Below are 26,446 nucleotides of genomic sequence, written 5' to 3' on the forward strand. Positions count from 1 at the left end.
CATGTCCGGTAGTTTGTCTGGAATAGTTTATGGTATGGAATAGTATGGGGTATATATTAGTTAGGCCTGTTTTTAATAGTCACTCTCAAGCAATCAGAAACTATATTTATTAATTGAGAGTCTAATGTAAATGAACAAACCATCAACCAGACTACCGCCATATCAGCAAGTAGTCCAATAAAGCAAATCAAACATGTAATATGCACTGCCATTAACAGCAACAGCAAGTACGTAGAGTCCCAGGACCTCCTGGACTGAATTTGTGCTATAAGGCCCTAACCTCCACCACTGGGTGAAAACTGAAGCCTGTTCAAAGGACCTCCTTTGAACACACCCTTGCTTGGGTACCACCAAAAGCAGTGACAATAGGAACAAAGTAACCATATCATTTCCAAACTAGAACTATAGGTGAGTGGGCAGGAAAATCTGGATGCCTCCGAAGAGCAGGAAGGAAATTTTCTGACCTCAGAGGGATACTGCATTAAAACCCTGACCTATGTTCATGGTCTGTGGGCGTGTTTCACCATTCAGGGTTTTTGGCAGGAGCTGGCCCGGTTTTTGAGTACTGTTCTGAATATTTCAATTTCTCTCTATATATATCTGCCATGTTATTTTGTCATTTTCCCTTGCCTTCTCTGTATCTGGCTCGGGAACATTTGTTTCTGAGCAAATGTTATATTTTGGGGAAAAAGTGTATCCTGACTCATTGGCTGTCTGACCAACCTCCTTCCATTTGATACTGGCGGAATAAACTACATACATTGTTGGAGTGGAAAGCATGGGCAGTGGCCGATTCCCAAAGACGCCGCAAAGCTTTTCTCCAAGTGTGGACTCCCTATCAGAAAGTTTTGCATCCCAGAGGCCGCAGTTTGATTTTGAATACTCTCTGAATCCCTTGTTTCTTTTCTGTACTTCCCCTTGAATGCTTCTGGGTTTGTTGGGGAGATTTTGGTAAGGGAGTGTTGGTGGTGAAGGGGGATGTTGATCTTTTATATACTTGCTGTTTGGCTGTTTATCCCTGTTTTGAAAATTTAATAAAAATGTTTGAAACTAAAACCCTGCTTTAGCCCCCACCTCAAACACTTGAAGGGAAGGCTCCCATTGAAGGAGCCCACCTGCTACATCCAAACATGTGGGGTTTTTTTTGTTGTTGTTATTATTATCCAATCCTGAGTCAGACTTGCCCTGCTCTGCCAGAATTCAAAGACTGACAAACTATAAGCCCCAACCCCCCCCCCCCCCCACCCAAGAAGCAAAGCCTACCCTGGCTTGCAATATCCCAGTTCACATAGCGTGTGCAGCTCACACACACACATTAACGCTGGGCTGCAGACAAGCTTATTGCCCTAATTAACTAAATGCAGAGGTAGGTTTAGTAACATGTGCAGAGCTTTGTTCCACGGGAGGGTTCATCCCCATGCATCTCCATTGCTCATCAAATGCTCTAGTCCCCTGTGTTTCTTGCTATCAGTCAATATGTTGACAGAACTCTGATGCAAAGCAGTAACAGCTCTTCTTTTTGCAAATAGATATATTTTACAATCAGCTTCAGCACAGAGCTTGATTTCAATAATTCAGTCGATTTCCATTGTGAAAATGATGCAGCCAAAGGTTGAGTGATCACTAGCAAATGTACAACCTGGGATGCTAGGAGACCCTGGTTTGCAGCAAAGGTAGGAGATAAGAACATAAGCACCTGAGGTCCGTCGTGCCCAGCAGCCCGCTCACGCGGCGGCCCAACAGGTCCAGGACCTGTGTAATAATCCTCTATCTATACCCTTCTATCCCCTTTTTCCAGCAGGAAATTGTCCAATCCTTTCTTGAACCCCAGTACCGTACTCTGCCCTATTACACCCTCTGGAAGCGCATTCCAGGTGTCCACCACACGCTGGGTAAAGAAAAACTTCCTAGGATTCGTTTTGAATCTTTCCCCTTTCAACTTTTCCGAATGCCCTCTTGTTCTTTTATGTTTTGAAAGTTTGAAAAATCTGTCCCTCTCTATTCTCTCTATGCCCTTCATGATCTTGTAGGTCTCTATCATGTCTCCTCTGAGTCTCCGCTTTTCCAGGGAGAAGAGCCCCAGTTTCTCCAATCTTTCAGTGTATGAAAGGTTTTCCATGCCCTTAATCATTCGTGTCGTTCTCCTCTGGACCCTCTGAAGTATTGCCATATCCTTCTTAAGGTATGGTGACCAATACTGGACACAGTACTCCAGGTGCGGGCGCACCATTGCCCGATACAACGGCAGGATGACTTCTTTCATTCTTGTTGTAATACCCTTCTTAATAGTACCCAACATTCTGTTCGCTTTCTTTGAGGCTGCCGCGCATTGCGCCGTTGGTTTCATTGTTGTATCCACCAACACTCCCAAGTCCTTTTCGAGGTTACTTTCCCCCAGAACCAACCCCCCCTCCCCTCCCCATTTTGTAGCTGAACATCGGGTTCTTTTTCCCTATATGCATGACCTTGCATTTCTCTATATTGAAGTTCATCCCCCCCCCCCCATTTATTTGCCCATTCCTCCAATGTTGTCAGGTCTCTCTGCAGTTCTTCACATTCCCCTATAGTTTTAACCCTGCTACAGAGTTTAGTGTCTAATCTAATCTAATCTAAACCTTAAGTTTATATACCGCATTATCTCCATGAGAATGGAGCTCGACACGGTTTACAAGAACTTAAAATAGTGGGTAGAGAAGAAGAAAAAGGATTACATGAACTTATGTGTAGAAGGGGGGAGAGAAAGGGGGGAAGGATAGAGCTACAATTTGCTGAAAAGCCAGGTTTTCAGTTGTTTGCGGAATAACTGAAGGGAGCTCAGGTTCCGCAGCGGGGTGGTGAGGTCGTTCCAAAGACCTGTGATTTTGAAGAGAAGGGATTTTCCCAGTTTGCCTGAATAGTGGATGCCGCGTGGAGAGAGGAAGGCTAGTTTAAGCCTTTGGGCAGATCTGGAGGAGTCGGGACTGGAGGAGTTGAAAGACAGTGGGATAAGAGGAGGCAGGATTCCGTGAATGATCTTGAAAGCCATCTGCAAACTTTATAACTTCGCACTTTGTCCCCACTTCCAGGTCATTTATAAACACATTGAACAGCAGCGGCCCGAGCACAGACCCCTGTTATGATCATATAGGAGTTGTGTGTATATTCACACTTATATCATTTCACACTTATATCACACCACTCTTTACCCTTCTCCAGCACAAGTAGTGGCCCTTTACTGCAACCCTCTGCTTTCTGCCTGCCAATCAGTGTTTAACCCATCTATGTACATCCCCTCCCACCCCGTGGTTCCACAGTTTCTTAAGTAGCCGCTCATGAGGTACCTTGTCAAAGGCTTTCTGGAAGTCGAGATATATGATGTCAATGGGGTCCCCTTTGTCCAACTGGCTGTTTAGTCCTTCAAAGAAGTGTAGTAAGTTCGTTTGGCAATCTTCCTTTGCAGAAGCCATGTTGGCTCGCTTTCATTAGCCCATTGTGGTTGGATCTACAGCCTCAGCACCCTGGGGTTGTGAGTTCAAACCCCGCGCTGCTCCTTGTGACCCTGGGCAAGTCACTCAGTCCTCTATAGCCCCAGGTACGTTAGATAGATTGTGAGCCCACCGGGACAGATAGGGAAAATGCTTGAATACCTGATGGTAAAAACCGCTTAGATAACCTTGATAAGCGGTATATCAAATCCTAATAAACTTGAAACTTGATATGCTCACAGATACTGTCTTTTATCATTGCTTCTACCATCTTGCCTGGCACTGAAGTCAAACTCACCGATCTGTAGTTTCCTGGATCTCCTCTCGATCCCTTTTTGAAGATAGGTGTGACATTTGCTATTTTCCAATCCTCCGGGACCACCCCTGTTGCCAAGGACAGATTGCAAACTCTTTGGAGTATTTCTGCTATTTCGGTTTTCAGTTCCTTTAATACCCTTGGGTGGATCCCGTCCGGGCCTGGGGACTTGTCAGTTTTCAATCTGTCTATCTGCCCGAGTACATCTTTGAGGCTTACTTCTAATGTCGAAAGCCTTTCCTCTGGGTCTCCATTAAAGATTTCTTCAGATTCCGGTATTAGATTAGAGAAAATGAAAGTGCTCAGATCAGAACCAGATCTTATTCAGCCCAAATCAGAATCTTATAAGAACATAATATAAGAACATAAGCATTGCTTCTGCCGGGTCAGACCAGGGGTCCATTGTGCCCAGCAGTCTGCACCCGCGGTGGCCCCCCAGGTCCATGACCTGTAAGTGATCTTTTACCTAAATCGTGTATTCCCTATTCATTTAGGGGTAAATTCTCTATACTACGTCTAACTTAGGCGTGCTTTAGACGTCCGGAAAACGCAAGTGTCAATCAAACGGTACATAGGCGTCAAGTAGACGTCTAGACAGACGCTGGGCGCAGGATAGACGCAGGTTTCTGAAACGTCATCTAGACGTCTCCAAATGGCCGATCATAGACGCTAGATAGACGTCCGTACGATGTTTTTTTTTTTTTTTTTTTGTAATTATACTTTTTTATACTCTTTACTGATTTATTATCAGTCATTCAGCATTGTAAGCTTTCACATAATTAACCCAAAGTATAGGATGATGAAAAGGATAATCAAAACACAGTATACCATTTTGCGTCTAACTAGTGCCCGCCCATCAACACTCCCATGTCACACCCATGTTACGCCAACGTCTACATATGTAGACGAGGCTATGTCTTACATAGACGTCTAACCCCCATCTACCTTTTTTGGATGTCTATCTGCCGTCTAGCTACATCTATGTCCCAATTAACGCTTGTTAAGACCCTTAACGCCGTAATTATTCAATTACTATGGACGTCTAAAGCACGCCTAAGTTTAGACGTATTATAGAGAATTTACCCCTTAGTGTCCTGTATAGTTACCCTCTATCTGTATCCTTCAATCCCCTGCACCTTCAGGAAGTCATCCAATCCCTTTTTGAAACCCAATATTGTACTCTGTACTATCACCTCCTCTGGGAGCGCATTCCAGGTGCCACCACTCTCTAAGTGAAGAACTTCCTAGCATTCGTTTTGAAACTGTCTCCTTTCAACTTTTCTGAATGCCCTCTTGTTTTTGTTGTCCCCGCTAGTCTGAAGAATCTGTCCCTCTCCACCTTCTCTATGCCTTTCATGATTTTATAAGTCTCTATCAAGTCCCCTCTAAGTCTCTGCTTTTCCAGGGTAAAGAGTCCCAGCTTCTCCAGAAAAAAGATCCTTCAATGCAACTATTTCAACATTGTAAAGCTGTTTGATGAATACATTGGCCAACACTTATTTTGGTGCCTTAGACATGTTTCTGGGTATATTTGACCTGCTGATTCCAAAAATGGCACCCATTTTCTCCTATCAGATCTAGTGTTTGAGATACAGAACATGTGCCATATACCACTTCATTCTGCTGACCCATTATAAAGTCAAGACATTATAATGTAGTGTTTACATTTTTTAAGCATGAAGGAATCATATTAAAAATTTAAAGAAATGTGTACAATATCAAAATCTAATTATTTCATACCAAAAGTACAAATTTATGTTACAAACTTTCCAGTCATTTGACACACAAGAAGCTCCTTTTGTAAGACTTTCGAGAGTGGGATCTGCCAGGGCAATCCACCATAAGATTCCAATAGTCTGCCATCATGTGTGCATCCCATCTTCCTTGGTATCTGGCTTCCATTGTTTTTATGTCTTCGTGAAATCTTTCACTTTGCTCTTCACTTACTGTATTTTTTGCTCCATAAAACACACCTGACCATAAAACGCACCCTAGATTTAGAGGAGGAAAACAAGAAAAAAACCATTCTGAACCAAATTGTGCACCCAGCCTCCCTCACTCCCTGCCAGGCTCTGCACCCACTCCCCCATCCCTGCCAGGCTCTCCTCCCAGCCAGGCTCTGTACCCTGTCCCACTGCCGTGAAATGTAACCTGCCCCCTCCCCCCCTCACCTCTGGTGGTCTAGTAGTAGGCAGGGACAGGAGGGATCTGTCCCAGCCGACTAACAAATTTTTCCTCTTCCCCCCCTTACCGGTACCTTTTAAAAAAAACGCCCGCTCACTCACCCGCCCTTCCTTTTAAAACACCCCCTGCCCCGCAGTACTTTTTTTTTTTTTTTTTAATGCAAGATATCAGAGATGTTTATTTCCAAAAGCTAACATTTAAATTAATAAATGCAAAATAAAACACTTTTTTCTACCTTTGTTGTTTGAACACGTTTTGGTTTTTTGGGTTAATTTACTTTGATTCCATGTGTCTCTTTTCTGTTTTTAATCTTTTTCTTTTGTTTGTGCAGTGTCTCCTGTCCCTCTGGCATTTTTTCTATTCCCAGGTCCACCATCCTTGTTCCTTCTGCATCCCTATTTGCCCTACCCAGCATCTTCCTTCTCTGTCCCTGTCCCTATCCTACCTCCATTTCCCCATCTGCCCTTTTTCCAGCATTGTCCCTCAGTGTCCTAATCTCCTCCATTTTCCAGCATTGCTTCTATGTTCCACTGTTCCTACCCTCTCCCTGTCTACCATTGACAGTCTGCATCCCTGACCCTGCTCTTCTCGCCCAGCATCTCTCAATCTATGTTCTTATTTCTCCCCATGTTCAGCTTCTCCCCTCTCTCTTCCCTTCGTGTAAAGATCCCCTCCCCCACCCATCTCACCTCACCTCAAGGCCACAAATCTTCCTGGCCTCCCCACCCCCTGATGCTGGCATCTTTTCCCCTCTTTTGCTCCTCCACTGCAGTCCCTTTCTTTCCTCTCCACCTGCTCTTCCCCATCCCCATGTTCCTCCTTATTACTCCAGCAGCAGCGATTGCATGCAATCTTCCCCGCAGTACCTTTTAAAATGCCTCGTAAGCCTGGTGGTGCTGCCTGGGCCCGTCCAACTTTCTGAATGGTTGCAGTCAGTTCTCGCGAGTCCTGTGAGAACTGATTCAGCCATTCAGAAAGCAGGGTCCTATAGGGGTGGGGGTGACCTAAGGGATCTAGCCAATCGTAATCATAGGCCACTCCCAGCACATCCCTGAATGCACTGGGAGACGGGCATCAGATTCCAATGGGCCCAGGTGCCTAAGACCCTTCCTACAGGAGAGGCCTTAAGTGCCTGGGCAATTCAGGGCCTTAGGCCCCTCCCTGGTGCATCCCACCAGCCAAGGTGGGCCTGCTGGCCGGATGCAAGAAGGACCCATCCAGCCATCCAAAAAAAGGTTAGGGGGTCAGAGTAGGGTTAGGGGGGTCTGGTGGGGGTGGCCAAAATAGAGACGCCGACACATTTATTATTGTCCCCTGAGGAAGGCGACGTCCGTTCCCGAAACTTGGATCCTAGTCGGGACTTTGTTTCATTTTTTAGATGTTCGACTTTCAATAAAAGACTCGTAACCATTAGATTGGTTTTGACATCTCCAGTGCCTCTTTCTGTTGTTTGCTCAATCTGCAAAAATGAAATAATATAAGTGTGAATATACACACAACTCCTATATGATCATAACTATTATACAGTTATGTAACTTACCTTTTACAATCCAATGTTTTGGAAGTAAAACTAAACATAGAAACATAGAAAAATGACGGCAGAAAAGGGCCAAAGGCCATCAACTACATTTGGAAATATGTAAACACTCACTATATCTGCTAACTTATATGCAAAAACACAGGTAACAGAAGACAAAGTTGAAAAACCCGTTAGAATTTAAATTTATGTGCAACAGCTTTAAACATATCAGGTTGAGAAACTTTTCAAATACAAATTTATGTAGTCTAAGGAAACAATGTTTACTATCTAAATTTTTTGCATATAATTATGTAATATAACAGACCAAAGGCAATTTTGTCATTTGAGCTTGACGTTTTTATGCCAGTGTGCATTATAGGAAAGGAAGTAGACAAATAGTTGTGAAACAAAGGTCATTATACACACACAAAAAAATGTGGGTAATTTAAATACATAAATTTCCCATTGAAAAAATAAAGCTTGTTATGATGACATCCCAATTCTACAGAAGAAATCTTTTAAATAGAAGTTAAAAAATTAATAAATTCAACCATATCCAAGAAACTAGAGATGTTGTGGTCTAGCCAATGCAATTTTCTGAATCAGCGCCCCAAATATCCCTAGGAACAGGTCAAAAACCCTAGGCACCAAGAATAATTTTTTTGTTGACCTGTGATATCAATTATGCTTGATGAAAAGTTTGATCTTCTACAGTACCTCAGCAAAACTGCAAGTTAGATCAAATATATATGTAAAAACTGGATTTTCAGCTGAGTGCTAATCCCATGTTACCAGTGATATCTCTAGACAAAAGTATTAGAGGCGAGCCAAAGTGGAATTTTCACACATTGTATGAGGGGGCCGCTGAAAAGTTCTCAGCCAACCCATGACGAGAATGATGTGGAGCCATGAAACTTACAAGTTATTCCACATTTTGATTCCACACTTTGTATCTTGGCGTAATTTACAGACCCCCAAGACAACAGGATGACCTGGATATGGAAATAATCGAAGATATAGAAAATATCACCTTGCGTGGGGACACAGTATTGCTAGGTGACTTCAACATGCCTGATGTGGATTGGGTTACACTTACCTCTGCTTCCGGCAGCAGCAGGAGGCTATTAAACTCTATGAAAGGAGCAAGCCTCAGGCAACTGGTGTTGGAACCGACAAGGGATCAGGCAATACTGGACCTGATACTTACCAATGGAGAAAGTGTCACAGAGGTCTCGGTGGGCGACACATTGGCCTCCAGTGACCACAACATGGTATGGTTCAATATCAGGAAAGGTTTCACTAAATCTACTACACTAACCAAAGTCCTCAAATTCAAGGACACAAATTTCAAAGAAATGGGAGACTTCGTTCACCAGGCGCTACAAAGCCAAGAAGAAACCGATAACGTGGAAGACATGTGGAAGACTTTGAAAGCAACCATACAAGAAGCAACAAACCGCTATGTAAAATCAGTAAGTAAACAGCGAAGGAACAATAAGCCACAGTGGTTTACTGCGGAGATCTCAGACCTGATCAAGGAGAAGAAAAAAGCATTCATCTCTTACAAACAATCAGGGAAGCAGGACTCTAGAGCAGACTACCTGGCCAAATCAAAAGCCGTCAAAACAGCAGTCAGGGAGGCTAAATTCCTCATGGAGGAGTCTCTAGCAAAGAACATCCAAAAGGGAGATAAATCCTTCTTCAGGTATATCAGTGATAGAAGAAAAAACTCAGGCGGGATTGTACGTCTTAGGAAACCAGATGGAGACTATGTGGAAAAGGATTCGGAAAAAGCCCAACTATTAAATGAATACTTCTGCTCAGTCTTCACCCGAGAAGCGCCAGGGCTCGGCCCTCAGCTACAGACAAGGGTTGGCTCAGTTGACCCGTTTAGTAACTTTGAGTTTACGCCCAGCAGTGTCTACGGTGAGCTGTCAAAGCTCAAGGTTAACAAAGCAATGGGGCCGGACAACCTGCACCCCAGGGTGCTTAGGGAGCTGAGTGATGTCTTGGCGGAGCCACTGTCCGCGCTCTTCAACCTCTCCCTTAGTACAGGCAGCGTCCCGTTGGACTGGAGGACGGCTAACGTCATTCCACTCCACAAGAAAGGCTCAAAGATGGAGACAGCAAACTACAGACCAGTGAGTCTAACATCGATAGTGAGCAAACTAATGGAAACTCTAATCAAACACCAATTAGATAAGATCCTGGATGAAGAGAATCTACAGGATCCCCGACAACATGGATTTACTAAGGGGAGATCCTGCCAATCCAACCTGATCAGCTTCTTTGACTGGGTAACGGGGAAGCTGGATATTGGGGAGTCCCTGGACATCGTGTACCTGGACTTTAGCAAAGCATTCGATAGCGTACCACACCGCAGGTTACTGAGCAAGATGAGTTCTATAGGATTAGGTAACACATTGACGAAATGGGTTGGGAGCTGGCTTGGAGGTAGGCTCCAAAGGGTGGTGGTGAACGGCACCCCCTCCGAAATGACGGAGGTGATTAGTGGAGTACCACAGGGCTCAGTCTTGGGCCCAATCCTATTCAACATCTTTATAAGAGACTTGGCAGAAGGGCTTCGAGGTAAAATAACATTATTCGCCGATGACGCCAAACTGAGTAATGTAGTGGGCAAATGCACAACAGACGAAGATTCAGTGCCCGACAACATGATGCATGACCTACTCCTACTGGAGCGATGGTCTAGGACATGGCAACTCAACTTCAATGCCAAAAAATGCAAAGTTATGCATCTGGGCAGCCAGAATCCATGCAAGTCTTATACCCTTAATGGCGAGATCCTAGCAAAAACGGTAGCAGAACGAGACTTGGGGGTAATCGTCAGTGAGGACATGAAGTCTGCCAATCAAGTGGAGCAGGCTTCGTCCAAGGCAAGACAAATCATGGGCTGCATACGAAGGGGTTTCGTCAGTCGTAAGGCGGAAGTCATTATGCCATTGTATAGATCCATGGTGAGGCCCCACCTGGAATACTGTATGCAATTCTGGAGGCCGCATTATCGCAAGGATGTGCTGAGACTGGAGTCGGTGCAAAGAATGGCCACCCGGATGGTCTCGGGCCTCAAGGATCTACCATACGAAAAACGGCTTGACAAATTACAGCTATACTCGCTCGAGGAGCGCAGAGAGAGGGGGGACATGATCGAGACGTTCAAGTATCTTACGGGCCGCATCGAGGCGGAGGAAGATATCTTCTTTTTCAAGGGTCCCACGACAACAAGAGGGCATCCGTTGAAAATCAGGGGCGGGAAACTACGAGGTGACACCAGGAAATTCTTTTTCACTGAAAGAGTGGTTGATCACTGGAATAGTCTTCCACTACAGGTGATTGAGGCCAGCAGCGTGCCTGATTTTAAGGCCAAATGGGATCGGCACATGGGATCTCTTCACAGGGCAAAGGTAGGGGAGGGACATTAAGGTGGGCAGACTAGATGGGCCGTGGGCCCTTATCTGCCGTCTATTTCTATGTTTCTATGTTTCTATGACACTTTTCATTTCAATGAAGTGAAGCAAAAGAATATTGCCTCATTCTCCCCTCCCTTTTACAAAACCACGAAAGTATTTTTTTGCACAGACCAGAATGTTCTGCGTTGCTCATAGGAACTCTATGAGTGTCTGAAGAAGCGCAGAGCATTCAGCATTCCGGCCTGCGCTAAAAACTGCTTTCGCGGTTTTGTAAAAGGGGAGATAAAGGATGTTGTTTTTGTTTGAATTTACAAGATCTTTCAAATGCAAGGAGTAAGGAAATGGGAAAGAAAGCCGTGGGGATGGTGAAGGGATGTTATCAATATGATGGGTGAGGATGGAAAAAAATTAACTAAGAATGGATGGGGATTGAAACCAGATTATGGCCCTCTTTTACAAAGGCACGCTAAGCGTTTTAGCGTGGATTTAGCGCACGCCAAATCAATGCGTGCGCTAACCGCTAACGCGTCCATAGGATAACTTGCACACATTAGCGTTTAGTGCGTGTTTAGCGCATGCTAATATTTAATGCACGCTAAAAATCTTAGCACATCTTTGTAAAAAAGGGGGTATGCCTCCATGCACTAAAAGTTCCAAGAGACCTAGTCGGTTTCTATCATCCAGTAAAGCCTAGCATGAAAATTATTTGATTGCATTCTTCAAGCATTTTTGAAAATGACATCCTTCTGCAAAGAAAATTTCTTCAAGCACTCATCATACAGTAATGAAATATGAAGTCTAGGCAAGATAGGATAGAATCTCAATATAAACCCAGAACACAGAGGATCTAGAATCAGACAATAATAGTAAATATTGAAGAACTAAGGCCAGTACTGGGCAGACATGCATGGTCTGTGTCTGTATATGGCCGTTTGGTTGAGGATGGATGGGCAGGGCTTCAATGGCTTGGATGGTGCACATGGGCTGGAGTGAGCTTTGACTTCAGTAGTTGGAACCTAAGCACAGTACTGAGCAGAGCTTTGGATTCTTGCCCAGAAATAGCTAAGAAGAAGAGAAATATGTTTTTAAATTGAATCAGGTTGGGCAGACTGGATGGACCATTTGGGCCATCATCTACTATGTTACTATGTTATATATGTTACCAATCAGTTCTGCAACACATAACTTCATATTCCCCAGCAATGGAGCTAAGACATTTCTCTTCACAATTCACCATACAGAATAAGTCTAGAATTGCAAGTTTGAAGTACATTCTATATTGAAGGCAATTCTATAACTACACGTTTCTATTTGTAGTGCCCTTATGTGCCATATGCACTTTTATTAGTATAGCTCATCAAGATTTTTATAGTTCTTTTCCACATTAAGTTTTATAAACTTTGTACTTTTAGAGCAGTCATGATTTATATATGATGTTATTTAGTTGATATAATTATTTTCTATTAAATTTCCTTTTCAGGATTTTCAGCCCCAGTGCAGCCAAACAAAGGTGATACTTGGTCAAATTTGGCATATGTATGTTTACTTATCCAGCACTGTTGCTTGCTCAATAAATTCTACCTTGGATTACCTCGATCTTCATTTTGATCTACTCACCTGTTTGCCACAATAAATAAACAGTATAACTGAGAGCAAAAACAGTTGATAGCAGAGACTAGGGAGCTGTAGCAGCAGCTACAGGGAAGCTGCAGTGCTTCAAAGTCTTCAGCTAGTGGAAAGTCAAATCTTTGGCTACCCAAGCTATGAGAAGAAACAGTTGAAGAGTGAAGCCAGGATAAGACAAGAGCTCATGCTGCTACAAGTCTTGCAAATAGGACTCCTCTCAATTCTGTAGTTGCTTCAGCTGCCAAAAAGAAAACCAGGTGCTTGACTGGTGGACTGGTGGACTGGTGGACAAAAATAAAACTTTTAGGTATTACCATTGATAACAGCCTATCATTCCACGACCATCTAAGTTCAGTAATAAAAACTTGTTTCTATAAACTCTGCTTAATTCGCTCACTGACTTCAATATTAGAAACTGAATCTATTAAAATTCTTGTCCATTCATTGATCATTTCACATTTAGACTACTGTAATTCCCTTTTCAATGGATTACCGCAAAAAGAAATTCGACGCCTTCAATTAATCCAAAACTCGGCCATAAAGCTCATTTATAACTTAGGCAAGTATGACCATGTTACTCCAGCTTTGAAAGACGCCCATTGGCTTCCAGTGACACATCGTATCACTTACAAAATTATTTTACTGACATTCAAAATAAAATCTTCACACTTACCATTATTTCTTCACAAATTACTCATTCCTCTATACTCCCCTCGAATTCTGAGATCTACTAATCAAAATTTCCTGCTAATTCCCTCTATAAAAGAATTTTACTACACACGAAAAATAAATTTTGCCGTATCTGCCCCGACACTGTGGAACTCCCTTCCACAACCACTCCGAGAAGAACAACATCTCGATAAATTCAAGAAGAGCCTAAAAACTTTCCTATTTCTTGACGCATTTTCTTCTGTTTAAATTTCTCCTCACTGTCATACTTTTACATACTATTCTACATCACATACATTTCCCCCACCCTATTTGTTATAACCCAACCCTTCTATCTCCATTTTCTCTCTACAATGTAACTTTACCCACCCTTCCCCTTTTTGCCCTCACTATCCAGTTAGTCATGTTAAAGTCATTAATGTTCACTCCTTTTCTTTTTTTTTTTTATTTTTTTATTTATTTAAAAATTTTTTAATTACTTGTACCATTTCTTTTAGAAAATTTTTTTTAAACCTTATGTAAACTGGCTAGATATTTGCTTGATAGTCGGTATATTAAAATTCTAATAAACTTGAAACTTGACTGGTCTGGGATGCTCCTGATGCTTTGCACAAAAACAATTGCCAACTTTCATAACCACCTCGTTTGGCCTAATTATAAAACGGCCCCAGATCTGCTGGCTATCTATTACTAAGAGAAGTAGACAAGGAAGGAGGCAAATAACGATTTATCAAGGAAGAAAGGCTAAGAATTTATGGAATTTAAAACCAGCATCACGGGAGCCAAAGGGGGGTGGGGTACACCACCCTTCCTCTCTGACTGCCAGAAAATGAGTCGGTGTTTATGGGCTGGTCTGTGAGTATAAGGGAGGATGTTAATGGGAGGTCTATAATAGCTCCTCTTTACACAACTGAATTACATTTATTCCTGACCATGATATTTGAGGGGGGAGGGGTATTCTGGATTTTTTTTTCTTAATTTTCCCATTTTATTTGATATTCCCATTTTGTGACCTTGAATTGAATTTAGATGAACCCAGACCCATATTAATTTGTTGTGTTCCCCTTTAGCCTTCTTTACAACACATCCAGAAAATATCTTGTTAAAATAGTCTAGTGAAAAAGCATAAATTCCTAAATATGCTGCAGCACTATTCAGTGTACAAGCTATAAATAGCTGAAATAAATAAGATCAGATCTATAAGAGTTGTATTTTAGAATGACTATCTGGCAAGGAACCTACTGCAGCTTTCACAAATCACGTTTACTGTTCCTGGGGCATAGCTCTGTGATAAACTGGCAATACATTTGGAAAAAATGGCATGCTAGCAATAGGCCTGGCAATATTGGAAATATTTACTAAAGCAAAAAAAAAAAAAAAACCCCAACACAAAACCTCAACAGTATCAGCTAAGCACAACCATCACATCTAATCAGAGAGATTACTAGTGTCCAATTACAATCTGCTGGTGACGACTGCTGTGAATAAAGAAAAAAAAAACCCAGGCAGTCCCCGAGTTACAAATGCCTGACTTAAGTACAACCTGTACTTAAGAATGCAGTCGCAGCTTCATATGATTTCACTGAGCAGTATTTCCAGTGGCATAGACTCCTACACTTCTCCTGCAGCAGGTTCAGGACTGATACGTGGTCATATTAAGAATAGTGTGTGATTGGGCATGCTGTACCTTAGAGAAAAAAACTGGTAGGGACATTGAGTTACATACAAATCGGACTTAAGAGCACCTTTGAGCGATTGTGTCAGGGAAATTGCATGCAAAAAATATAGTGAATCAATGGCTGTTTCAAAATTGGCCAGAGAATCGGCCAACAGCGATTGGATTGCCATCTTTAGTGAATCTGGGCCTAGGACTCATAAATGATGAATGTTTGTTCCTGTTCTGCTGTTTGTTCCAAATAAAACCAAAAGTCCCCTACCATTTGTTTTGTAGTACTACTTCTAGGCATCTAGGGGTCAAGCTGCCAAATATGAGATGCTTCTTCCCTCCATTAAATACCATAGATATATCTGAATAGTTTATGACTGTCATCTGCAAATGTAATTACCTCGCTCATTGTTCCAATTTTCAAATCATTTATAAATATGTTAAGTAGCACTCTACTATTTACCCTCCTCCATTGAGAAAAATGTCTATTTAATCATACTCTCTGTTTTCTGTCCAGTAACCAATTCCTAATCCACAACTGAACATTGCCTCCTATTCCATGACTCTTCAATTTTCTCAGGACACTCTCATGAGGAACGTTGTCAAAAACTTTCTGAAAATCTAGATACACTACATCAAGCAGCTTACCTTATCCACTATTTATTCACACCTTCAAAGAAGTCAAGCAAGTTGGTGAGGCAAGACCTCCCTTTGCTGACTTTGTCCCATTAAATCATGTTTGTCTACATGTTCCACAATTTTATTTTTTATAATTGTTTCCACTATTTTGCCCGGTACTAAAGTCAGACTTACTAGTCTGTAATTTCCAGGATCTCCCCTAGAACCCTTTTTAAAAAATGGAGTAACATTGGCCACCCTCCAATTCTCAGGTACTACAGACAATTTTAGCAATAGATTACAGATCACTAACATCAGATCAGCAATTTCATGTTTGAGTTCTTTCAGTATACCATCCAGTCCAGGTGATTTATCACTCTAGCTTGTCAATTTGGCTTAGTACCTCTTTCAGGTTTATAGAGATTTCTTGTAGTTCCTCTGCATCATCACCTTTGAAACCCATTTCCAGTTCAGGTAGATCTTTTCCATCATCTTCCATAAAGACCAAAGCAAAGAATTCATTCAGTCTCTCCTCTATGGTCTTATCCTCCTTGAGCACCCGTTTGATCATCCAATGGTCCCACAGATTCCCTTACATGTTTTCTGTCCTTGAGAGTCTCCTGCCCCAAGTTTCTTATTGCCCCGTTTTTCCTCCTCACAATATGAAATATATTACATTATATAGAGACGTCTAATAGGTGGCAAAGAGGTTTGGGAGATAGTGGTTTTTCCTATAAAACTGGCCTTTTAGGAGATAATGGATACTGCTTTAGGCTCACTACCATTACGTTGTTGCAGTCAGAAATGAGTAATTTTCCCAGTAACAGCAACATAAAATTAAATTTATGGTGCAAGCTTTTAAGTTCTCCCCTTTAAAGAAGTACCCACTAGTTGTTTCATGATCAGTAGAAAACCTGACTTATACTTATGATGCAATTGGTAGCTAATGTTGATAGGGCAATGTGAAAGGGAAAGGGAATGGGGCCTTGTATACGGTGTTCTTGTGGCTTTGGCATTCAAAATGGTGGGTACTGGAAGATTGAGGGCTAGATGCACTAAAGCCTCTAATCGTCTAATGGTCGTCACTAAACCGGATTTACTGGTTTAGTGGCCGATCGTATTTGCCGACCTGCTGCTCTAAATGGCTCACCGCGTGATTTTCCATGCGGTCCTACATTTTCCGATTCTGACATGAAAATGAGATAATTAATATTAAAACCAGGCATCCAATTGATGCCCTAACCAGAATTGGGTCAGTAAGACTGACCCGGAAAACCCAAAAGGTCTGCCTGCTTTTTTTCATTTTTTTTCTATGGGCACAGATTGTGTGTGTGTGACAAAACAAAACTGTGGAAACAATGCCCTTGATGTAGAACTTTTAATGACAGTTGTTCTCAAATGAAGTGATCCAGTCAAAATAAAATCAATCCATATATCACAAAACAAAGACCTGTGATATGGACCAATATTAAGACCATCATTTCCATAGTTTTGTTTTGTGTTTGGTTTTCCCTCCCTCTCTGTGAAAAAACATGGTGGTTTCCTTGTTTGTTTGGTTGGGTTTTTTGGGGGGAGGTGCAACACACACACACAATATCTGGCCCATAAAAAATATTATGTTCCCCACCCCCACCCCCGATGATAGCCCTCTCTGACAACCCCCTGCTGCTACAAAACTCCCCTGCACTGACCCCCCTCCCCGCAAGGCCCCCCCACGAACCAACTCCTCCCCTGTTCCCTTTCCTAAAAAAAAATATATTGGCAGGAGTGATGCCCACTTCCTTCTGCCACCAGATGTCCCCCCTCCCCCGAACCTCCACCACCACATCTTCCCCATACCTGGAAATTAGGTTGATGGAAGGAGAGATGCCCAGTCCCTCCTTCTTCCTGGTGTATCCTGGGATGCAGAGGGAGGAGCCTAAGGCTCTTATTGGCTCAGATGTTTAATAAAAAGAAAAAGAGGCTGATCTGGGCCTTCCTCTGCTGCTTAACTGTTCGGGCTTCCCCAAACCAGCTCCACGCATGTGTTAAAGTCACTCTCAAAGCCACTGGTCTGACAGGATTACAGCGAACCTCCGTGCAAATCATTTGCATGGAAAATTGTTAGAACATCAATCATTGTTCCACAATCTGCCAAAAATCAGCCAACAGTGACTAGTGCATCTAGCCCTCAATGACTTGCCCTGGGATTTGATCTCACAACTTCTGGGGGCAAAGGCAGCAGCTCTGCCAGTGAGCCACATCTTCCAGTGAACCATCAAAACTGGAACAGATGGAAACCAATTAAAGCTTTATAAAATTCAAGCAAGCATCAATCAGTTTTTAAGTTTGTTCATTTTCCAATGAAACGTGATAAATTTGCAGACATCCACAAGGAATTCTGGAAATTCTCGGCATATTTGCATGATGTTTGTGAACCTGTTTTGCAAAGCCACAAATTTTACATGATTTAAAAAACTGATTTCCAAAACTTTGTTTTCTTATAGGTCATATACCCTAAGTATTGGCATATTCTTACAACTCTGTGCATTTCTTGAATTTTCCAATAAAGCATGTGTTCTCAAGAAGATTGAAGAAAACATAAACAGTAAATTCAACCGTTTAATTTAGACATAAGCAGAAAAAAAGAAGCTATAAATACTAAGGTTTACATGTAACAATTTCAACAGTATTTCTGTTTGTACTTTCACATACCTATTACTGCACTTTTACAGAAGCTATTTTTGTTAAGAATTCAGCAAATGCCATATTTCCAAATTGCTAGGATTAGAACATAACAAGCACTTATATAGAATGCGAAAGAGCAACAGGAAGAAAAACAGAAATTTAAATGTGTTCGGTTCATCTTTACATGTCTTTTTAAAAATCAGTAAGAAAATTATGCTGAATATGTTCATCAGAACCTACATACCTGAAAACAAGGTAAAGCTCCAAGATGGCTCTCGTGACCTAATTTCATTTTCTTTTTTAAAATCTCTTCCCCCTCCCCCTTTTACAAAACCGCAAAAGTGGTTTTTTAGCGCAGGCTGGCTCACTGAATGGTCTGCACTGCTCCCGTCGCTATGGTTTTGTAAAAGGGGACGGGGGGAAGAGAAGGCTACGAGGGGATATGATAGAGACTTTCAAAATACTAAAAAGGTTTTGACATAACAGAGCAAGAAGCATCATTATTGACGTTGTCAAACGTGACTCGGACGAGAGGCCATAGACTAAAATTGAGGGGCGACAAGCCCAGGACTAATGTCAGAAAGTTCTGTTTTACACAGCGAGTGGTGGACGCTTGGAATGCTCTCCCGGAGGAGGTGGTGACGGAAATCTCCATTATGGGATTCAAGTGCAAGTTGGACGCACACCTGCTTGCAAATCACATTGAGGGATACGGGAAAACAGGGTCTTCATCAGGGAACACCTAGGACGTAAACAGGGAACACCTGGATTGGCCTCCGTGTGTGCGGTCCACCGAACTGGATGGACCAATGGTCTGATTCGGTGGAGGCATTTCTTATGTTCTTATGTTCAGCGACCTCTGTGGCTGGGCCTTGTTAATGAAATATTTTGAGTGGCTCCTTGAGGCCAAGTAAAGATCTGAAGTCCTTCAAAAAAATCTATGAAAACACATTTATTTGCTAAAGTATTCTTTTACATCTTAAGATCAAGTCAATTGTACCTAACAACAAGGACTCATGTGCTAATCACACACAAATCAGCTAGAGTACAGCAATGTAGCTGCACTAACTGATTACTTGATGTGTCTGAGTTTTGTATAGATGTATTATTTATTTATTTATTTATTTTGATTTCTATTCCATTCTCCTGGGAGCTCAGAATGGATTACAATGTCGGTTTACTCTTTGTAAGATATATTTTGCAATCTAAAAAGTTGACATTGCAATAGTGCAGGTGAGACGAAAATAAAGATTGTACTAATAGGCAGAACTGATAATTATCTAAGTACTTTCTAATCCTTCTAAGTTTCCAGAAAAGACTTTTACTTTAAATCATTTTTATTTAAAAAAATAAATAAAATAATACAGTGTACAATATATAAATGGATGAATACAATCTAATATAATAAAATGCTAGGCCACACATGCGCACTCAAAAGTCGTGTTCCCTGATCCATCGTGGAAACACGAGTGCGCATGCACGGCCCCGGCTGCGGCGGCTTTCAAATTAAAAAAAAAAGTTACACAGCTGCGGCTGCCTTGCTCACCCCGGCCTCTCACTCTGCATGCTACCGACTCCTCTCTCGAACTGCACCAAACTCTGCTGTTCTTCGGTCTGCCCTGCTCCTTGCCTTACTATATTTTTAAGTTGAAAGACGAGGCAGCGGCTCCTCTCAGGATCCCCACCTGCGTCGGAAGTCCAATGCAGTCGGGGATCTTGAGAGCAGCCGCCGCCACCGTGTCTTTCAAATTAAAAATATACTAAGGCAAGGAGCAGGGCAGAACGATCTTCAAAATGGCGGCAACTCGATCTCCATTCCTCCGGGGGGGGGGGGGAGTCTGGGAGGAGAGGGATCGCGGCCACTCAGCGCACCCAGCGAGGAGCCCAGCGACTTTCCACTGCCCGGGACCCGAGTCATTTGCCACCCCCCCCCTCTTCCCTTACCGCGGGTCCGACTGGCGATTTGAGCAGCATGTGCAGCAGTCTTCACACGCTGCTTCGGACCCTTCTACTGCCCTGATTTGCTCCGGACGTGCCAGAGTAAATCAGGGCAGTAGAAGGACCCGAAGCAGCGTGTGAAGACTGCTGCACACGCTGCTTGAATCGCCATGTGTAGTCGGGCCCGCGGGAAGGGAAGGTGGGGGCGGCAAAGGACTCGGGCCCACGTTTGTAGTCGCGACTGTGGGAATGGAAAGGGGGTAGAGGAAACGCTATTGCTGCTGCACAGGGAACTGGTATGGGGGGAGGGAAATGGAAGGGGGAGGGAATGCTGTTTTGCACACACAGAGAGAGGGAGGAAGGGAGACAGAAAGACAAGAAGAAAGACACAGGGGCAGGTGCATAGGGAACTGGTGTGGGGGGAGGGAAATGGAGGGGGAGGGAATGCTGCTTTGGACAGACAGAAAGACAAGAAGAAAGACACAGGGGCAGGTGCACAGGGAACTGGTGTGGGGGGAGGGAAATGGAGGGGGAGGGAATGTGCTTTGGACAGACAGACAGAGGGAGGAAGGGAGACAGAAAGAAAAGAATAAAGACACAGGGGCAGGGAGATATACAGAAAGACAAACAGACAAAGGGGGCCAGGGACAGAGACAGACAGAAAGAAAGACAGCGGGAGTCGCGTCAAGAGGGGTGCGGGATGCCGCAGAGGGAACTTTTCCAATGGGTGCAACTGGGCGGCTGTCGGGAGCCTCTGATCAGGGGCAGAGCAAGGTAAGTGTATCATAGGGATAAGAAGGAGAGGGGGGAGAAAAAGGAAGGACGCCTACTGCTGGACAGGGGGAGAAGGAAAGAAGTGCTGATGGACAGGGGGGGTGAAAAATATGGAACGGAGGCCTAATGTTGGACAGGGGGAGAAGGAAGGTGCTGCTGGACAGGGGGGAGGTAAAACAAAGGGAGAAGGGCTGCTGCTGCATAAGGAGAACTGTGAAGGGGTGGTGGTGGACACAGGGGAGGTAAAAGGAAGGGAGAATGGACAGGGGGAGCAGGCAAGGGGTGGTGATGGACAGCCAAGGAAAAAGAAAGACAGAAAGCGGCTAAGGAGAGAGAGAGATAAAGAAATAAAGAGAGACACACACACATATATTCTAGCACCCGTTAATGTAACGGGCTATAAGACTAGTCATATATAAATACAAAAGTACAGTGAGAAATAGATATAAAAGAAATTTGAAAATGTAAACATCAAAGATCAGATTTAAACAATTTCAATTTCAATTACCAATATCTATCCCACCTACCCATTTCCCACCCAATTTCTAGAGCAATAAATATGTAAATATAATAATTAAAAAATAAATACATATCAGTAAATAAATAATAAATATATCTGCCCATATCCCCTTCCAGAACTAAAAAAAAATTATGGTTTTCCTAACAGAACACGACTGCGAGCAGCTGGAGTCAGTGTTTCTAAGAATGGTTTCCATATAACAAGTAAAATCCTACCTTGCTTAGTATCCCAGTCAGAAACAGATATAGCTTCCATGAGCACTAGAGATAACATTCGTGTTCTCCAATGACCATAATTTGGTCCTATAGGCCCTATCCATGAATAAAGAATTGCTTTCAACCCCAATAGAATCACCCTTTTCAAAAAATCTTTAAACTCTTTAGGCACTGGATGTTGTATATCAAAAAGGCAAAATAGGCTATAACTATTATAATGCTATTTAACATACCACGTGGTACTAACCTTGAAAAAAATTTCTGAACAAAAATTACAAATCAAAGGGCAGTCCCAAAACATTTGCGATAATGTTGCCTTAGGTTGACCTGAGGTAATAGTGAAAGGTTGTGATCAAAATAAACTCCTAATATTCTTGCTTTAGCCAGTGGATAATCATCTTATTTATGGTAATATTTTAGTTTCACAATTCATATTAGGATGATTTAATAAATATACTTTAGTTTCATCCTTATTCAATTTAAGACAACTCTTGTACCTGGGTAAAACAGTATCTACCTAGGTAAATGGCTTCTGAAAATTGAACACCCTAGGTGAAAATCTTACTTTCTAGGTAGCTTTGTTCATTCTATGTAGAAAACAGTGTTGCAGTGCTTTCTGTGTAGAAAGCAGTAACCTCCTCTTTTACGAAACTGCAATAGCAGTTTCTAGCATGGGGAGCCGCGCTGCTCACGACGCTCATAGGAACTCAATGAGCGTCGGGAGCAGCGCAGGCCATTCAGCGCGGCTCACCGTGCTAGAAACTAGTTTCGTAAAATGAGGCCTAAGTGTGTACCTGTGTGATAAATGTCACTATTGCAGCCATAAAGTATGTGGAGAGACACTAAGCTGCTAAAACTTTTATTATGCACTTCAAAAGCAAGGACTTAAAAGAAGGAAACTAACTTCAACTGAATACTGCTAATCAACATGAGACCTTAAGAAGCCCTGCCAACAGCATTATAACATTCTCATTTTTAGAACTGCTTCTTAAAGACAGAGGTCAGGACTGCAGGTTTTGCTGCCGTGACCTGAGTTCTGGTGTTCAAAGTTTGCTTTGAGTGCTCTCGCCCCCTCCTCTTCTTTTCCTGAATATGACATTTTCACATGTCATAGGTGTGAAATGATCCTTTCATTTCATTCCGGGCCTCTCCAGCATGCACAGAAGCTATACCATTAAAGACTTCAGATAAATCAGATGATAGGTACACTTCTGTACAAAAGGGTGGAGTTCAGCATGGAAAGCTGCCTTATGTCATACTTACAGCTGGCTAGAAAGGGCGATGAAGATACAATTTATTCAACTTCTAAGCATCTCTGGTTTGCTAATGAAAGGGAAAAGGGTTTCAGCCTTGACGCTGCCCATCAGAATGGCACAGAAATCCTTCCATTGATCGCTCTTAGGGCCTGCTGTGCTGGTAGTCTTTTATTTTTTAAACTAGAGATATAGTTTTTAAAAAAGAAAATGTCAGGCCTTCATATAAAAATGAGGTCAAATCCCAGCTGTTCTCAACAGTGTGTGCAAACTTATGATCATCTCTGGTACTCTGGAAACAGCATGAAATACATATGAGAACTGACAATTAAGTTCACGAACACATCCTTGAAAAAGTGCTAAGTTGTGCATGAATCAGGCGTATTCTATAACAATGCGTGTGGAGGGGCATAATCAAAAGGGACGTCTAAGTCCGTTTACGTCCATCTCGCAAGTCGTCCAAAGTAACAAAACATCTTAAGACACATTTTAGAAAGATATGTCCAACATTTTTTTCGTTTCAAAAATTGTCTAATTATACGTCCTGCCGATCTGATCATCCAAGCCACTAAATCGTCTATCTTTAAACCACATTTCCGTCCAACTTTCCATCCAAGTCCAAAACCCCTAGAACAAGCCCTGTTGGACGTGGGAGGGGTCTGCAAAGTGATGGACTGCACACCCAGACAGGCCACCTAAATAGTGGGGTACCTTACAGGGCACTGCTGTGAACTTCACAAAAAGGGTGCCATGTCTTCTCCTCCCTACAGCTCCCTTATAGGTCATGGTAAGCCCCCCAAACCACCTCTAGAATCCCCTAGACCCACTTATCTACCACCCCAATAGCCCTTATGGCTGCAGGAGCCACTTATATACCAGTACAAAAAGGTTTTGGGGGTGTATAGGGGAGTGCACATGTTTAAGTATCAATGCAGTGATTACAGGAGCTTATGGGCATGGGTCCTCCTCTCCATGAGTCCCTAACCCACCCCCAAGACGACTTAAGCTGCCTCTGGGCTGGACGACTAGGCTTTCCTATGCCAGACGGCCAGGTGATGATGGTCTGGAGGCTGAATTTTAAAGCTATGATTAAAATTTTTATGGGGGGGGGTTGGTGATCACTGGGGTAGTGTGTGGGGATCTGTTTTATGTGTTTGTAGTGCTTATCTGGTGACTTTAGGTGGGTTTTTGTGACTTAGACCATGTTTTACGAAACGTCCAAGTTTCATCTAAGCTGGGCTGTATAACTTTCGGTTATATATACTGTACGACTAAGTCTAAGCCGGACAATGTCCTGCCCAACTCCCGCTCTCGACATGCCTCCTGAAATGCCCCATTTAGTTTTGGTCGTTCAGCGGCACTATAAAGGCCTAGGTCATTTAGAAATACGTCCAAAACCCGTTTTTATTATCGACACTTGGACGTTTTTGAGAAATGTTCGTCCAAGTGCCGACTTAGGCCAGTTTTTGGAGGTTTTTCTCTTTCGATTATGAGCCCCATAACTTTTAGAAATGCCTATGATCCACCCATGTTCATCCCCTGGTCAAGCCCCCTTTTTACACACTAGAACTAGCACATACTTTTTATAGAATTGTGTGTTCCAAGATGTGTGCCGTAATTTTTAATTAATACCAATTATGTCAATTATAAGATGTTAATTGCCAATTATCAACGCCAATTAGGCCAATAAAACATTACTATAAGTTGTGCAGGCAAATCAGCTCTGTGCATCAATTTGCGCACACAACTTAATGCACCATATACTAAATATGGAGGTCATGTATAAATATAGGTGTCAGGTTATAGAATGAGGGGGGTTAAGGCAATTCTGTAATCCAAGTGCCTGCATTCATGTGCTTTTTCCTCATATAAATGTCTAGAATGTCAGCCCTTATGCACATAAGTACACTTACTGGTAAAAGTGCTAACAGGGTACCTAAATGCTATTCTGTGATATTGCACCTAACTTACAAGGCTTGTAAATGCAAGGGGTCATACACATGACAGAGTTTCAAGTTTCAAGTTTTATTAAGATTTGTCATCTACGCAATATCATATTTCAATGCTTATAACATTTTTAAAAAGAGGAGGACAAAATAGAACATTGAATACAAATTATATATGTTCTAATACAAATTTTAAACATTCTAATACATAACTGGTACAGAAGGCAAGGGGGATGAACTACAATCTTTAGAGAAAGAAAAGAAACATTTAGGGAAGAACACATTTGGTGGGGACACATAAGAAAAAAAAAAGGATAATTTTGCGACCTATTCATAGGATTGATTAAGGTCTAAAAGATTTAGTGATTGGTAAATTATGTTGTCTATGTTTCAAATGAGTGGGAAGGATGGGGCTCCCAGTTACATGTGTAACTTGCATTCCTGCCACATTTTGATGACTGCACTTACCCCAGATTTATAGCTGATGTGTAAATGGTCGGGACACTCATAACATTCTATATATTAATATTCATAACACTCTAATATTCTAAAATGGAACCTGGGCTATATTAGCGGTTGCTCCTGAAGTTGTTCCACCAATTGTTAAGGCTTATTATCTCCCTGTTTTTAAGAAACAAGAAGAACAGCCATGAGTGGAAGCTTTAGTTGAAATGGATACTCTGGATGTTTCTAATGTATTGAAGCGTTTGGGTCAAGGAAATGTAACACCAGCTACAGTGGTGGCAACTTATGCTTTAATCTCTGATAAAGAATGGTTGTTGAGAATGTTCTTTCGTCATCGCGATAAGAAGTTTTTTGATTTTAAAAATAAATGTGTTTCCTGATGTCTCGAGCGAGACACAAAGAAAGAGAAAACAATTTAGGAGCACTATATTTTTTTAAAAAAAATTTCCTTATAAATGTATTGTGATGTACAAATCTGTGCGTTATATATTTTTTTGATCCTTTACATTTAACCAGTTTTTTGACAGCAAAGAAGTCTTTGATTTCTGCTCCTCCTTTGTCTCCTGTTGTTGAAAGTACCATATGAGATTTAATTAGAAGACCTTCATTGCATTTTAGTTATAATTCTTTTATTGATATTAAAATAATTTTTCTTATGTACATGTAATTTTCTGATCCACCGTCTCTCTCTATTCACCATCTCTCTATATAGTGGACTTTAGCTTAAACATTTCATTTACTTTTGACTTGATTAATATGCATTATAATATATTACATATGAGTTGAGCTTTTCTGTACAAGAATTTTCTTGATTGTTTAATTTTGTATAATTTTTTTTATTTTTTTTTTTTAATATATGGAACCTAGGCTCACAGAGGTCATCTTAGACTAGACTCCTACTGTGCATCTGCAGAGTAGTTAATAGGAAATATCCAATTGTAAAATTACCCCTTTTATATGTATTCTTCCTTTCTTTTATTTCAAGATTTTATTTTGGTATGAGAAAGAGCGAGTTAACAATTATTTCAGAGCAAAACTGGCTGCTAATTCCTCTTGATTACTTAGCGAACAGGTGGCTTAAGGAATGAAACCATTTCCCCTAGGTTTACAAAGCTGTACTAATAATTCACCTGCTCCAGTGAGCTACCAGCAGCGCCTCTCAATATTTCCGTTCT

This window comes from Geotrypetes seraphini, chromosome 4, assembly GCF_902459505.1.
Source record: "Geotrypetes seraphini chromosome 4, aGeoSer1.1, whole genome shotgun sequence".
Taxonomy (NCBI): Eukaryota; Metazoa; Chordata; class Amphibia; order Gymnophiona; family Dermophiidae; genus Geotrypetes; species Geotrypetes seraphini.